This window comes from Lucilia cuprina, chromosome 4, assembly GCF_022045245.1.
Source record: "Lucilia cuprina isolate Lc7/37 chromosome 4, ASM2204524v1, whole genome shotgun sequence".
Taxonomy (NCBI): Eukaryota; Metazoa; Arthropoda; class Insecta; order Diptera; family Calliphoridae; genus Lucilia; species Lucilia cuprina.
Genome location: NC_060952.1, coordinates 4,505,360 through 4,521,070, shown reverse-complemented (window position 1 = coordinate 4,521,070; position 15,711 = coordinate 4,505,360).

Below are 15,711 nucleotides of genomic sequence, written 5' to 3'. Positions count from 1 at the left end.
AAAAGCTACTTAAGTTTCTTTCTTAAAATAATTAACCATCATTGTATTGCTGCTGGTTGTTTGGTTGCTTGGTTGCTTGGCTGCTTGCTTCTGCTTCAATCTTCTAGCCATAAACCACTCCAATCATTTGCGCTCATTTCATGTAATCACTTCAATTCATCTGTAATTTTGCATATTATGGAATTTTTCATCCATTTACTTCATTTATCATCCAACATTCAAAAACTGCAGTTTGTTTTTTCTTATCTATCTAACATTATTTTTGTTGTCCGTATTTGAAAAAACAAACAATCTATTTTGAAAATCTTTGAATTTATTACATTTTTGATTTCAAAACAATTAGCTTTTTGTTCTTTATTTTTTTTGTGTAAAAGAAAACTTTTGTAATTTTGCACATTGTTCAAATGTTTAAGTTCTGTAGATTGGCCATTGTTTAAAGTGTTTTGTTCTAATTTAGATTGAAATTATATAAAAAAAAAGAACAGAGACGTGGGTGCTGCTCACTTTTTCAAAAGCTTTTTATATTTTTCGGAAAGCTGAAACGATATTAATTTTACGGTTTTGAATAGTTCATAGCATCGGTAAAATCGATATTTTGCTTAAAGAAGTTCTAAAATTATAATCATTAGACTAAGTTTGTCCCTGACTGAAATGGTCTGGTATATACAGTAAAGTTTTATCAGTGAACTGATAAAATAGTCTGTTTGATCTATATTATAAAAAATAAACTATAGTCCTTATTATAGACTGACCCATACTATTAAATATATAGGCTGATCTACAGGATTGACTACAGTCTGAACCGTAGTCTTAACTTGAACTTAGATTCATTTACAGGATCTATTACCTCGGCAAGAGACTGTTCTATAATCTAGATTATTGACCGATATATATTCAAGACTATAAATATATTTATGTACACATATCTTAACTCTACAGTGATATATAGTGTTGACTATAGACTTAATAATATAGTCTTAAGTATAGAGTAATGTATAGTTTTACAATTGACGGACTTGACTATAAAGTGATCTTTAGTATAAACTATAGACTGACAGTAGAATTGTCTTGGCTATAGTTTTTTGGCTTTATAGTGATCTATTGTCATGCCTATAGATTGATTTATAGTCTTGAATATAGAGTGACTATAAAGCGATCTTATTCTTGATCATAAACTGAATTATCGTCATGATCTACAGTTTTGATAATAGAGTTATTTACAGTCTTGGCTATAGAGTGATTTTAGTCTTGAAAATCTATGGAAATTATCATAAAACGATCTATACTATTGAACATAAAATAATTATAGTTCTGGCCTATAGAGTGATTCTGGAATATAGAGTGATTAATAGTCAAGACTATAGAGTTATCTTTAGTCCAGATTATAAAGCGATTTTTAGTCTAAATTATAGAGTGATCTCTACTAGTTTTGACTATATAGTAAAGACTATAATGTGATCTATATTATTGAATTTAGAGTGTTTATAGAAAGATCTATAGTCTTGAAAATGGAATGATCAATAAACTGATGTACATTCTTAGTTATAGAGTTTTCTAAAGTATTGACAATATAGTGATCAATAGCCTTGTCTCTAGAGTCTTGCATATAGAGTGATCTTTACTAAAGAGTGATTCCATAGTGATCAATTAACTTTCCTATAGACATATCTATAATCTTGATCTCTAGGCAATAGAGTAAACAGTAGCCTTGAATTTAAAACGATCTATAGTGATAACTATTAAATGATCTAGTCTAAAGAGTGATCTATAGCTTACATATATCTATAGCCCATTATAGAGTGACATATAGACTACTATAGAATGATATAGGATTGTATAATCTTTAATATAGAGTGATCTACAGTATTACATATTGAACGATCTATAGTCTAGACTACAGGTTGATTTATGTTGTTCATCAAATTTGTTGCTAAGAAATCTAAAATATACTTTTCGGTATAAGACTCATCTTAAAAAATCCTACGCTTTTGTTATCTCTTCCACCGACCAGCACTATTTCCCATTTTGGCATGAGGTCTGGTCTCAGATTTATAATTTTGTTTTTATTCCTAATTATTTAATATTCATTATGTTTTTTTCTTAAATAATACACATATTTATTATTTCGATTGCTTCATAATACTTGGCTAATAGTAGCTACAAGTACAATAATAATAATTCAATTTATTTTGTACCAGCAACAAATAACATCATACAAAACACAAGTGTTTGAAAAACTTTTTAGTACTTGTACTCGCAATTAATTAAAAATTAAAAAAATTCTATACAAACGAAAAATATTTATTGAAATTTTCATTATAATTGCAAATGATACGTAAGTACTAAAGGAAAATAAAGTTAATTTTACAAATTTTTGAAAGGAATAAAAAACAGACAACTAAAATTTACATTAAAATAAATTATACTTTAAAATATGTATAATTAAACATTAAAGAAATAGTTTTTTTTTTTTGTAATTTCAAGGCAATGTTAAAAATAATTTTTTAACCTTAAAGTTAGGACCACCCAATAGTTTTTTACTGAATATTTCCGTTTTTTTTAACTAGTTTCGCGCTGTGCTTTGGAGTATTTGACTTGTGTCTAGTGACACTTAATGTCTGCCTAATAATACTTCAATATGTCAAATTAGTCTGTAACTAACTTGTTTGTTGTCTCTTGTCCATTGTCCATCATTTGTGAGTTGTGAGAAATATATTGCACATGATTGAATGAATGAATGAATGTTTGAATTTCCCACACACATATTTACTCAATCTTACAAGTGCCGTTTAAAATTAAATTACACAAGGATAACGCCAAAGTCCTTTACGACACAGCAGGAGTTTGGTGACAATAAAAACATATTTCGCCAAAGTGTCAAATAGTTGTGGTCTTGTGGATAAACAGTCAATTGATGTATGAAAATTGCTTTGAAAACAAATCTTTATGAGTTTTAAAACAAATGAAAATTGAGCGTGTCAAAAAACAGAGTATTTAAGAATAAGAATTTTTTGAGTTAAAAGTTCATCAAGGTTATGAATGAATAAATGCCGATTTTAACAGAAAACGTTATTATCGGCTGAAAATATAAACATGTTTCTTTTATTTTTTGAAGGCCGCATTTTTAATGAATTTTAAAAAGGAAGTACAGTTAGTTACCTACTCCTTATTTCTAAAGTTAATCTTCTAGTATGTATAGTTTAAAATTTCTTTAAATTAGTTTACAAATTGTGTGTAAAATACAGGCTCTTAAATATGGCAGAATGAAATTTTTAAAATTGTCCCACGTTCAACAAAACAAAAACACATTTGTAAACAATTTTAACAACACATTACAAACACTTTATAACTCCCCAAAAAAAAAACGTATGAAGTTGAATCAAGTGTACTTTACATATGAAATCCATTTCCATATTCCAAATATTTCTATTACCCCCTTCTTAAACGAATACTCAGTCACTTGCTTTCTTCATTCACTGGTTTGTAATCGTATAAACAATCACTTTTTATGATGATAATGATGTTGATGCATGCACGTTTGACTTTTTAAAACTCTTTTATTTTTGCTGGAGAGAGCGTCAACAATTTTAATTTGATATGAAAAGGAAATAGTACCGATTATTCAAGTGAAGAAATTTTATATTCAAATTTGTTAGGAAAACACACACACACACACACAACCGACAATTGTTTGTGATTTTTGTTCACAATGCAAAGGTGGCAAATAGGGAAAGGCCTTCAAAAGGAGGGCATGATTTATATTCCTATCCTGACATGTTGTCTTGAATGTAGACTAACCTATAGGCTTTACTAAAATATGTATATTACTGACTATAGACTGATTTGTAGAATAACTAGTTTATGGTCTATATAGTCTTAATAAGAAAATTATGTAGAGCGATGTATAGGCAGTTTTAACTTCACACTTATCTGAAGTCTTGATGTAAACTGATAGTATTAACAATATATCTAACTATATACAATCTTGACTAAAGACTGTTGCTGACAGACAGTTCTATAGTCTTGACTATAAACAGACATATAGTCTTGACTATTTACAGATCAATAGTATTTACTATTAACAGATTTATAGTCTCGACTATATAGTCTTGACAATATACCGATCTATATAATTGATTTAAGAATGATCTATAGTCTAGACTTAAGAATGATCTATAGTATTGACTATAGACAAATCTATAGTATTGACTATAGACAAATCCATAGTCTTGACTATATACAAATCTATAGTCTTGACTATAGACAAATCTATAGTATTGACTATAGACAAATCTATAGTCTTGACTATAGACAAATCTATAGTCTTGACTATAGACAGATCTATAGTCTTGACTGTAGACTGATCTATAGTCTTGACTGTAGACTGAACTATAGTTCTGACTATAGATTGATCTATAGTTCTGACTATAGATTGATCTATAGTCTTGAATATAGACTGATCTATAGTCTTGAAAATAGACTGATCTATATATAGTATTGACTACAGATTGACCTATAGTCTTGACTATAGATTGATCTATATATAGGCTTAACTATAGATTGATCTTGAATATAGAATGATCTATAGTCTTGACTATAGAATGATTTATAGTCTTTATAGACTGTTGATCAAACTTGCCTTTCTCTTATTAAAAGGCCCACAGAAACACCATTATTGTTGCTGTAAATATTTGAAAACGTATGTGATATTATTACAAAACAACGGTGTACTTATGTAAACAAAAACTGTGATATTCATAATGATGTAGGGTTAAAGGAGATAAATGGCATGTATTTTGCCTGTACATTGTTGTTGTTTCACATGTTTATAACTAGTCATTTATTTATCATTTTAAGCTACTTAAACAAATAAAGTATTATAGTGTAGAAAAAATGGTTGCCAAAGAGTAAATTCGATAGGCGAATCCCCAAAGTACTTACAAGAAAAAATATACAGGCAAAAACCCGAATTACCGCATTACAAAGTAATTTCCTTCTTTTGGAATCCTTAATCGATATCGAACAGGACATGTAAGTAATGAGGAAAGTTTATTTAATAGGCACTTTAATAATTTGAATGCTTTGATCCCTTTGGTATACGATACGAGCTCTTTTTTCCGCATTTATGAATTTTATATATTTTTATAAATATTGTTTTAAAGGTCGTAGAACAAGTAAATTACAAATATGTCCTTCAGCAATAATTTGCATTACTTGGCAACCCTACAAAGCAAATCACTGCAACATATAATTATTTTTGTAGTAAACCTGCTGCTGTTGCTACTACAACATATTGCTTCTAGGGGCGATGTCATGTCTATAGAGCTGTCTGCACTACAATCAAATAAAATCGAAAATATTTGTTTATGGGCTGGTAAATATAAACAAATATTTAGATAAATATTTTCTTCACAAAACTGAACACACAGACACTCACACACACACAAAATGAAAAGAAAATTTATACTATTTTTAAAGAATTTTTATGAGAACAAATAAAATTTCTCCTGGGGAGCTCATTAAGCTAAATTAGTAATTGAAATAATTTTGTTTAAATTAAACAAAATTCTGTTTTTTTATTATAAATAAAGTGTTGATGTTACTAAAAGTGTTAGAGAAAATGAAAAAAAAAAAATAGGAAGTAAATTTCATTAACACTTCAAAAATTTTAAAGATTAACAAAATGAGAAATAATTGTTGTAATTTTCTTATACAAAAAATACTTTTATTTATTAAAACAAAAAGACGGAAATTCTTTTTCATTTTTTTGTTAAAAAAAAGAAAGCACCTCATTAGTAATTCTAAACATTAACTAAAGAATTCATACACTTTTGTTAAAAAGCTATTTAAGAAGAATTCCCTTTCTTTTTTGTAGGTTTTTCCTTCTTCTGCTAACAAATTATAACGTTGGTAAGCACAATATTGAAGTAATAATAAGTAATCTCTAAATTGTGTCCTTGTGTCCTTTTATCAGGAAAAAAATTTGTTAAACTTTTATTCTTTTTTTCACCAACAAAAAGACCTTAAATATACGTATGCAACTTCTTCAATGAAAAGAAGGCCAATCAACACAATTTTTCTTAAAAATTTATTTCTTCTTTCTTTCCTTGAGACATGTAATTTGCTCTTGCCATGTGCTTCATCAGAAAGGAAATTGGAAATTGCTGTTAAACGTACCAGTGCAAAAAAAAAAAAAAAAAACGAAACAGAAAAAGGTGGAGAAATGATTACACTTGTTAGGTTATTATAGATAGAAAAGCTTATATAAAGTCTTTATAAAGATGTTGAGTTAAGAAAAAAGAAACTTGTGAGAAAAAAGTAGGTGGAATTTTTTATCAGTTAGAAAAAAGAAAAATTTTATAAGAAATTGTGAATTGCCATAAAATTGTTAAGAATTACTGCAATTTGCAGCAAGAGAAAAAAAATAATTGGAAAAAAGTATTCAATTCAAAAAATAATTTCTTTTGTAAGATACCACCCTCTCGTTAGGTACAGTGAGCAATTTGGGGAAGAAAAAAATTATAAGAAATTACCACTTTAGTTTATGAATTAAATACATAAGTAATCATAAAATTTGGTTAATTTTTGTTCTTACTGTTACACTGTGGCAAATTTGTTATGAACAGAAGAAACTCTGAATATACTCTCAAATCGAATATCGAGGGAATTTAAACGATACAATATATATAAATTGATTGCTTTACATCCATCGCTATTCAACCTAATAGAAAACTCCTACATCCGACAAGTACAAGAGGAAACATCTGACTCATTCATAACAGTCGAGGTTTTAATAATGCTGATCAACATTTAGCCTCGTAGTAACTTCTCTGAGGTGTCACTTTACAACAATAGTGCCGAACTTAACACGAAATATTGGTTACATCGTGAAACAATCTTTATCTATCTTTTCAATCAGGCAGTGCACAGCAATAACCTGCAGAAGACAAAGTCCAAAACATTGGCCTTCGGTCCAGAGGTTTCCGTAGTATCAGTTAGGTTAGGTTCTCAAGTAAGACTGCAAGTCAAATGACTCCCCCACTTTATAGTGGCGATACACTAGAGATGTAATTTATTCCATCTGTATTGTAATAACGCCAAGATGAGGGCGCTTCACCAAGACAACAATCCTCAAGGGGTCCGTGAATTATCTATAAATTATATGTTATATTGTGACTTTAGATATAGTGAATTTGGAATCGAATAAAATGGACATCCCTTGTTAAAATCACAACTTCTTCAGGTCTATTTCAGTACTTCCATGAAGAAAATTCTACTTCATTTTCGCTTCTTTGGAAGTTCTTTTTTTGCTGGTGCTGGGTGTAGGAAATCAACACTGTTGTGTTGTTTCTTTGTCGTATTAAGTTAAAGGCTGAAAACAACAACAACAACAAATTGCATATATTTAAAAAGGATGAAATCAAGGAAGAAAACAATATACGACTTTTTTGTGAAAAATTATTATTAACTAAAAAAAATTATTTTACGTTAAATTTTATACATAAAGGAGTTAAAATATTTTGAAAAAAATCTATTTATTGAAATTAAACGTAAATAAACCACATAGAAAAATATAAAATCAAAATGGAATTTCCTTTAGAAATTCTAGCGAATTAAAATTCAATTAATTAGTTCCTAAACAATTAAAAATCCGCCCACATTTTAAAAACATTGCACTGCAATAAAAAGAAACAACTAAAATAAATGTACATATTAAACGATTCACTCAAAATAGCAAATTTTCCTAATAATCACACTCACGTATTATGTGTATTTAAAGAAAAAAAATAATATAAATAAATATGAAGCTATTAGTATATGAGTGAGGAAAGACGTAGTAATAATATGTTTTTGTTATTCAATAATAATAAAATAAAATATAAATCGTTTTAATAACAAGTTAGAATCGTATTAGCGTCTTTGCCGAATCTTATATTCCCTTCACAACAGTCTGTACGAATTATATTACAAAATATTAAAAGATGTCACTTTAAATCGTTAAATTACTAAAAATCGTTAAATTCTCGAAAGCACAGAATTGCTAAAGATTTGGGTCCCGAAGATATCTGGGGTCTTCAGAGAGGTAATTTAACAATTGTACAGATGGTGATTTGAAAACAAACAAACTTTGCGTAGTAGACAGACGGACAGCGCTAAACCAACTTCGGATACCTAATAGGAGTTATTAAATTAATAGGTCCCAAGATTTTATTTTTGTTATAATGAATACTGAATACCTTCTCACGAAGGTGAAGGGTATCACCATAAACAATATCACATAAAGTAAAAGATGAAAAACACCTACTTTTCCGAAATTGTTTATATAAATTGACTTTTTCTTAATATAATTTACTTTACCTACAACGATGCCATTCATCTATCCATCCATCCATCTCATTCAACTTTTCATTTAGAATAAATACAATAAATAAATGCCTGTTTCGCTTAAAAGTGAAAAAAATTATGGCACCTAAACAATTAGTCTCAAAGTTTTTCAATAATAAACAAAAAAACTGAATATATAAAACATTTTCAGTTTCTTAAAAATTCATTAAACGAGAGAAAAAAATGTGTTTAATTTTTATTTTGTTTAAATGGAATATTAATGAATTTTTATAATTTGTTTACACTGAGATTGGGTCACATGAATACACGTTTTCTCTTCACTTCACTGTTTTACGCCTGCCAGCTCTTTAGTTTTTCCACCCTTTTTGGGTTAAAATACTCGAATTTTTTAATTGTTAAATAAACACCGAAACACAATTTTATCGAATTTTTTCTTACTTTTACCACCCTGTTCAGAATCGCTTTTATTGATCTTGTGACTTGTACGTACAAAATTTTCTTTTCTGCAGTTATAGGGCAATTCTATTGGGGTCATAAAAATTGTTTGGAGATTTTTAAGGATTTAATATAGATTTTTATATATTTTGCGTATTATTTAAAAGAGTTAATTCTTCAAAAGTTGTTTATATAGAAACTCGAAATTTTTACTAATTTCCTATTTTTGGTGGAAAATCATCAAATATTATACAAACAGAGAATACAAAAACAAAGTAATACATTTATATAAAGCATAGCATTTCTAAATCAGAATCTTCAAAATTTTTTATCACATCGAGATTTGAGATAAAGTATCCAAAAAATCTGAAAAGAACCGTTTTGGGTCATATGTTTTTCCTTATAAAATCCCGAAAACGCTTCTATTTATAAAGTCAGTAAGCCCAATGGCTACTTATTTAGTTAATTAGTTAGCGAGGTTTTTAGTTAGATAGACAGACAAACGGACAGACAGACAGACAGACAGACAGACAGACAGACAGACAGACAGATAGATAGATAGATAGATAGATAGATAGATAGATATATAGATAGATAGATAGATAGATAGATAGATAGATAGATAGATAGATAGATAGGTAGATAGATAGATAGATAGATAGATAGATAGATAGATAGATAGATATAGATAGATAGATAGATAGATAGATAGATAGATAGATAGATAGATAGTTAGATAGATAGATAGTTATTTAGTTAATAAGTTAATTAGTTAGTTAGTTAGTTAGTTAATTAGTTAATTAGTTAGTTAGTTAGTTAGTTAGTTAGTTAGTTAGTTAGTTAGTTAGTTAGTTAGTTATTTAGTTAATAAGTTAATTAGTTAGTTAGTTAGTTAATTAGTTAATTAGTTAGTTAGTTAGTTAGTTAGTTAGTTAGTTAGTTAGTTAGTTAGTTAGTTAGTTAATTAATTAGTTAGTTAGTTAATTAGTTAATTAGTTAGTTAGTTATTTACTTAGTTATTATTTATATTGGTGATTATTTCTGATTAAGAAGCAATTCTTTTAGGATTCTGTTCATTCGCAAACAAGATTAAGAAAACAAAACGCGTTTTTATAGTGAAGTTTAACTCTTAAAATCAATTTCGCCGAAAATTGTAAATGAACTTTTCGTTCGGTTTTATTATTTTAAAAATGCTTTACTTATTGTTATTATTGTTCTTTTTACACAATTTAAGAGCAATTTAAAGTCATTACAAAAACATATGGTCAACAGATTTTAAGTTCTTTTTTTTTCGTTAGACTGATTCCCTGTAGTTTTTTGTTTTTGGTCTATACTCATCACAGCGAGTGAGTGACTGAGTGAATCTGGCGCAAGAGTTTCTTTCTATATTTTTTTATTGAATTTTCTTTTTATTTATTTAAAAGGCAATTTGTGTCTAATTTAACAAGAACAACAATAATAGGCAACAGTAGCAGCAAAAACATTATATTTGTGTTATTTTCTTTAAATAAACAAAATATTTTTGTTAATAGGAAAATGTATCTAAATCGATGTTGTTGTTTTTTTCTCAAACAAACACTAAACAACACTTTATGTTTTTAATTTTATTAATTTTAAACTTATTTACTGTTTTTTTTTTGTTCTTGTTATTTTCTTTTTAATTTGTTTATACTTTATACAATTTGAAAAGCTGTCCAATGTTGCTGCAATTACACTTTTCGAGTGCATTGCGATACTTTTCTCATATGATATGATGCACCATTAATGCACTCTCAATATTTCGATGACTGTTTAATAGGTCTGCTTTGCGCCTACATGTAAAATGAATGAAAAAAAAACTAGTGCATTTAATTTTGTTTAATTTGGCATTTAAGATTTTAGCAATGTTTACATTCAGCTTTACACTAAATGACAGCGGAAATTGCTCATATGCCGTTTATGTCAAACAATATTTAATTTAATGGAAGAGGAGCGTATACAAATGTATGTAGAGGTATGTATGTATGTACATTGTGTATAGTAAGTAATGTAGTGGAATTGTTTTAAAATAATAAGATTTTTATGCGTTTTGTTGTTAAAAGTATTTTGTTATTATTTGGTGTTCGAAAAGTGTATTAATTGCAAAATTTCTTAGAATTTTTATTAATAAGTATTTTTCTTTATATTTAATTGATTAGCGGATGTTATGAATTTGTAAAAGAAATTAAAGATGGAGTCTTCCGGAATATTTTTTTAATAGGGTCTTTTTTAAATTACCATTAAGCTCATATCAATACCACATAAATGTTCGACAAATGCTTCAAAATTTTTAGTATAATGAACTATTTATTTTATTGAATAATTATTTAAATTGTTTATAGGTACTCGTAAATTTCGTCTATAACGAATAAAACACTACTTATACATATATCACCTTTTACCGTAAAAATTCTAAATTTTATGATCCTCTAACAGCTTCCAGGTGTTTTACACTTAATTTTAGGAAAGTGTTTCTTAAATGTTTAAACAATTTAAATGATTTGTTTAGAATATAATTAAAAAGAACAGCAGATTCATTATTCCAAATAATCAGATGCTTAGATCGTAAAAATTGCTTCGTTTTTCGACATTAAATAATTTTGAAATTAAATTTAAAAAATCCGATGTACTTTTTGGTTAAAAAAAAACACTTGTAAAACGAACTAAATTTTTAAAAAAATCTTATCAGTAAATGGTTTTTTATAACACTTTTAAAGGCAGAAGGCAATAATTTAAAATGTTAAAAAATACTAATGTGTTAGATTTTCTCTAAGTGAGAATTTTTTTTTAAGGAAAATGTTTACTTTAAACGCTTATAATGAAAATTATGAAATATTAATTAAAATTTCATATGATTTTTCCTTAAATACACTACAAAAATTTTATAACAACTTCTTCTCTATATACAACTTTTTATATTAAACAAATCCCATATTTGGAAAACATATTAATTTTTCTCAGTGTTAAAAACACTTTTAAATCAAGGTCTCTTCTTAGTTAGATTTCTATTAAAACAACACATGTCGTCGTTGATTGTATTGTAATTATAGTTTGTGGTGTTTTCTTTATCTAAACACATTTATTGTTGTAGATGTTGTTAAATTATAATACATCATCACAATTGATGAATAAATTGTATTTTGGACTTTTTGTTATTTTTTTCTTTTCTTGTTAATACCAACAAACATTGTATGTATGTAGACGAAAAAGAAAATTAAGCCAAATATAATTGCTCTATAAAACATAATTCAAAATCATTTTAATGAAAATTTTTTCCATATAAAATAATATTTTAAATAGCCGAAGAATCAACAACAAATATATGATTTAAATATCAACAACATTCAGCAATAATAAACATTTTCTTAATCAAATTGTTAGCTGTACAAGTAAAAAGATGTTATACAAAATTTATCGTTCCGTTTGTTACTAACAATATTATATATATAAGAAAAGATTCATTAAAAAAATTAAGGAACTTATGAGGGAATTTTCGATATAACCAATGAAAACTTAAAGTGATAATGAACTCTAGTTCATTTCAAGTTCAGATCTAGTTCTGTTCTAGTTCAGTTCTAGTTTAGTTCTAGTTCAGTTCTAGTTCAGTTCTAGTTCAGTTCTAGTTCAGTTCTAGTTCAGTTCTAGTTCAGTTCTAGTTCAGTTCTAGTTCAGTTCTAGTTCAGTTCTAGTTCAGTTCTAGTTCAGTTCTAGTTCAGTTCTAGTTCAGTTCTAGTTCAGTTCTAGTTCAGTTCTAGTTCAGTTCTAGTTCAGTTCTAGTACAGTTCTAGTACAGTTCTAGTTCAGTTCTACTTCAGTTCTAGTTCAGTTCTAGTTCAGTTCTAATTCAGTTTTCGTTCAGAATAATTGAATACCCTTGTAGCAATACAACACTCATAAAAAAACTCAACCACAATATTCTGTCTAAAGTTTATCTAGCATTTAATATGTTGGTAAATCATTTACATAAACTGTTGTTATTTCTTGTTGTTTTATTAAAAGAAAAATAATCACTCGGTCAGTGAAATATTTTCATTTCATTCAAAATTGTGTTTTTATTGCTGTTGTTGTTATTTTTTTTTGTTTACCAAAAAAATAATTATTTGTTTCGCTATAGCTGTTGTGCGTTTCATTTATTGTTTTGTGGATTTCATTTCGTTTTTTATTTTAAATGAACAAAGATGTTCATGATGTTTTTTAAAGCTCTAGAATGGAAGTATATAAAACCATTTAACTAAACATTGTAAGGTGGGTGGCCGATTTTTTTTTAGTTTCTCCCCCAACACCCTCAGACAAAATGATTGTATAGAATATTTAACCACCTCATCATGTACACATGAGAATGATGATTATAAAAAGATAAAGATGCTGAAGGAATGCTTGATGATTATAATAATAAATTTAAAGGCGGGTACAAATGTATTAAATTTGAATGTATGAACGTGGGTTTGAATATGTTCTGGTACTCCTAGCACTCTGCCGCTATCCAATCATTGTGCTGGAAAAGCACACAATAATAAACAAAAATTGCACAAAATTTTGTGTTGAAGTAGTGAAAAAACTTTGCTTAAACAAATAAATAATTTATATTTTTTGCTTAACTTGTTCTACTCAAATTTAAGCGAAATAATAAGCAACAATTTAGTGAATGACGATGAGGATGCGTTTTAATAAACTACATAGAAAGAAAATACCACATCAATAACCGCATCATTTCAATATCCATTAATTTTAGTTTATTACTTGCTTGGACCTGTTGTAAGAAAATGGCAAGATCATTTTTTGAGTTGTATGTTCTGTGTGGTCTTTTGTTTTTTTTTTAATAAATAAGTAGTGTCATTGCAGGCGACAATTAGTTTATTTTAATTCAAAACATACCACTTGTTGGAACAACAGTCTTATGTACATGGGAGTTTAACGTAATATTAGTTTTGTATTGCTGCAATTTTTAAGTGGCCTCCGTGGTCACTGAAGTGCCGACCACCAATAAGTGTCTAGACTTAAAATGTCCTTAAGTGTTTTTATGTCGAGGTGCCAATGTTTACAAACTCATGTCACAAATTAGATTGAATAATGTAAATTGGTTTTAAATTTCATGTTGAAGTTAAAAATTAGGAATTATACGTTGGGTGGTTTTGTTTCTTCCGGATGGTATAATTTAGGAAATTTGTTTGTTGAGGTGGTGGATAGTTTCAAAAACGAACTTCTTGAGTCGTTACCAAATCATTCATTCAGACTTTTAGTTTAACGAACCATTTCATCTATATTTATATATAAAAATGAATGTGTGTTTGTTTGGACGTAATGGACTACTACGGCATTTTATTTTGAAATTTGAAGTGGGCGAGGAGCCACACCCCTATTAAGAAAATATTAAATGCGTATATTTGAGAAAATATAACTGTTAGAGTTCCCAAATTTTGTCGGAGCTAATTTAGTGTCAATATGATTATTTAGGACAAAAAGTAAGCGGACTAGCATTAGGGGCCGTGACACCTCCCATATAAATAAAATACAAAACAGTTCTAATTCTGAAATTTTGCACGAATAACTTTAACATCCATTTAAACATTTTGGGTAATAAATTGGCGAACTACCCGTAAGGGGAGTGGCACCTCCTATATTAATAAAATACAAAAATTCGTTTATCAGGGAAACTAATAGAAATATATTTATCAAATTTTTTACATAAAACCTTATAACATTCATGTGAACAATTTGGAGGATAAAGCAGACTATCATTTGGGGGGACTTGAAGCCCTCATATGAATTAAATACAAAAATTCGTATATCTAAAGGCCTATAAGAAACTAACATCTGTTTACTTTGGAAAAATTTAAAATATTTATTATTTTCCCGTGTTTCTAAGAATGTTATTATTTTGGCGCTTTAAATCACTTACAACTTAAAACTTTGACAAATTTAGGGCGACAATTAAATACAACTGACATTTGAAATAAACTAAATACACAAGCCAACAGAGAAGCAGGCCAAACAACAACTAATTGTTGTTTGTCACTAACAATGTACTAAATGCACTAAAAATAATTTAAAAACATTTAATGAAAAAATAACAAAAGATTTTAACAAAAATAAACAAAATAAAGAGAAAAAGTAAACGACAACATAAAAAGGGTTATATTTAGTATAAAACAACAACAACAAATACAAACAATATTAACAATAACAGCACTAACAAGATCAGGAGCACACAGATAAGATCACACTTTTGTTGGTTGGTTCTTGGCTTTTGGAAGTGCGTTAGTTAGAGGCACTAGTTTTATTACTCTGTTCTTAAATAATAGAGTCATAAAAAAAATCTCAACACATGTGTGTTTGTCTCTTTTGGAAATGGATGGATGGATGGTTGGATGAATGGTTGGTTTGAGGAGGCCCTGAATTGTTAGATGATCCTTTTTTTGTTTATCTAATTTGCATTTTATTATTATTTGTTTATGATGCTCAACATGCAACGAACGGCATTCATTCCCTGTTTATGACAACGAAAATGAATTGCTTCTTTAGGGAGTGAGTTTTCAAAGAGTTGTTGTGTGTTGGTGGAGTTGATTTGAGTTGGTTGTTGGTTTTGTAAGAGGACTTTTATTTGTTTTTGATTGCGTTTGATGCCTAGCGGCGGTAGTTTTTATTTATGATACAACAATCTTTTGGCTTCTGGTTTTTTCTTTGACAAGATGTGCCATTACGTGATTATAAATATGATTTGCTGCTTTCTTATGGAAATTCTGACGTGTGGGTGCTTTTTTAATTATCACATTACAATATGTTTTTTAATAATTTTCTTTGTTTTTCTTTTGTTTGTGATTAGTTAAAGTGTTAAATCGTTTAATAATTGTAATGCATGGGTGGCCTGGAATATTTTCTTTTTTTTACAAAAATTGATGGTTTTTCTATGTA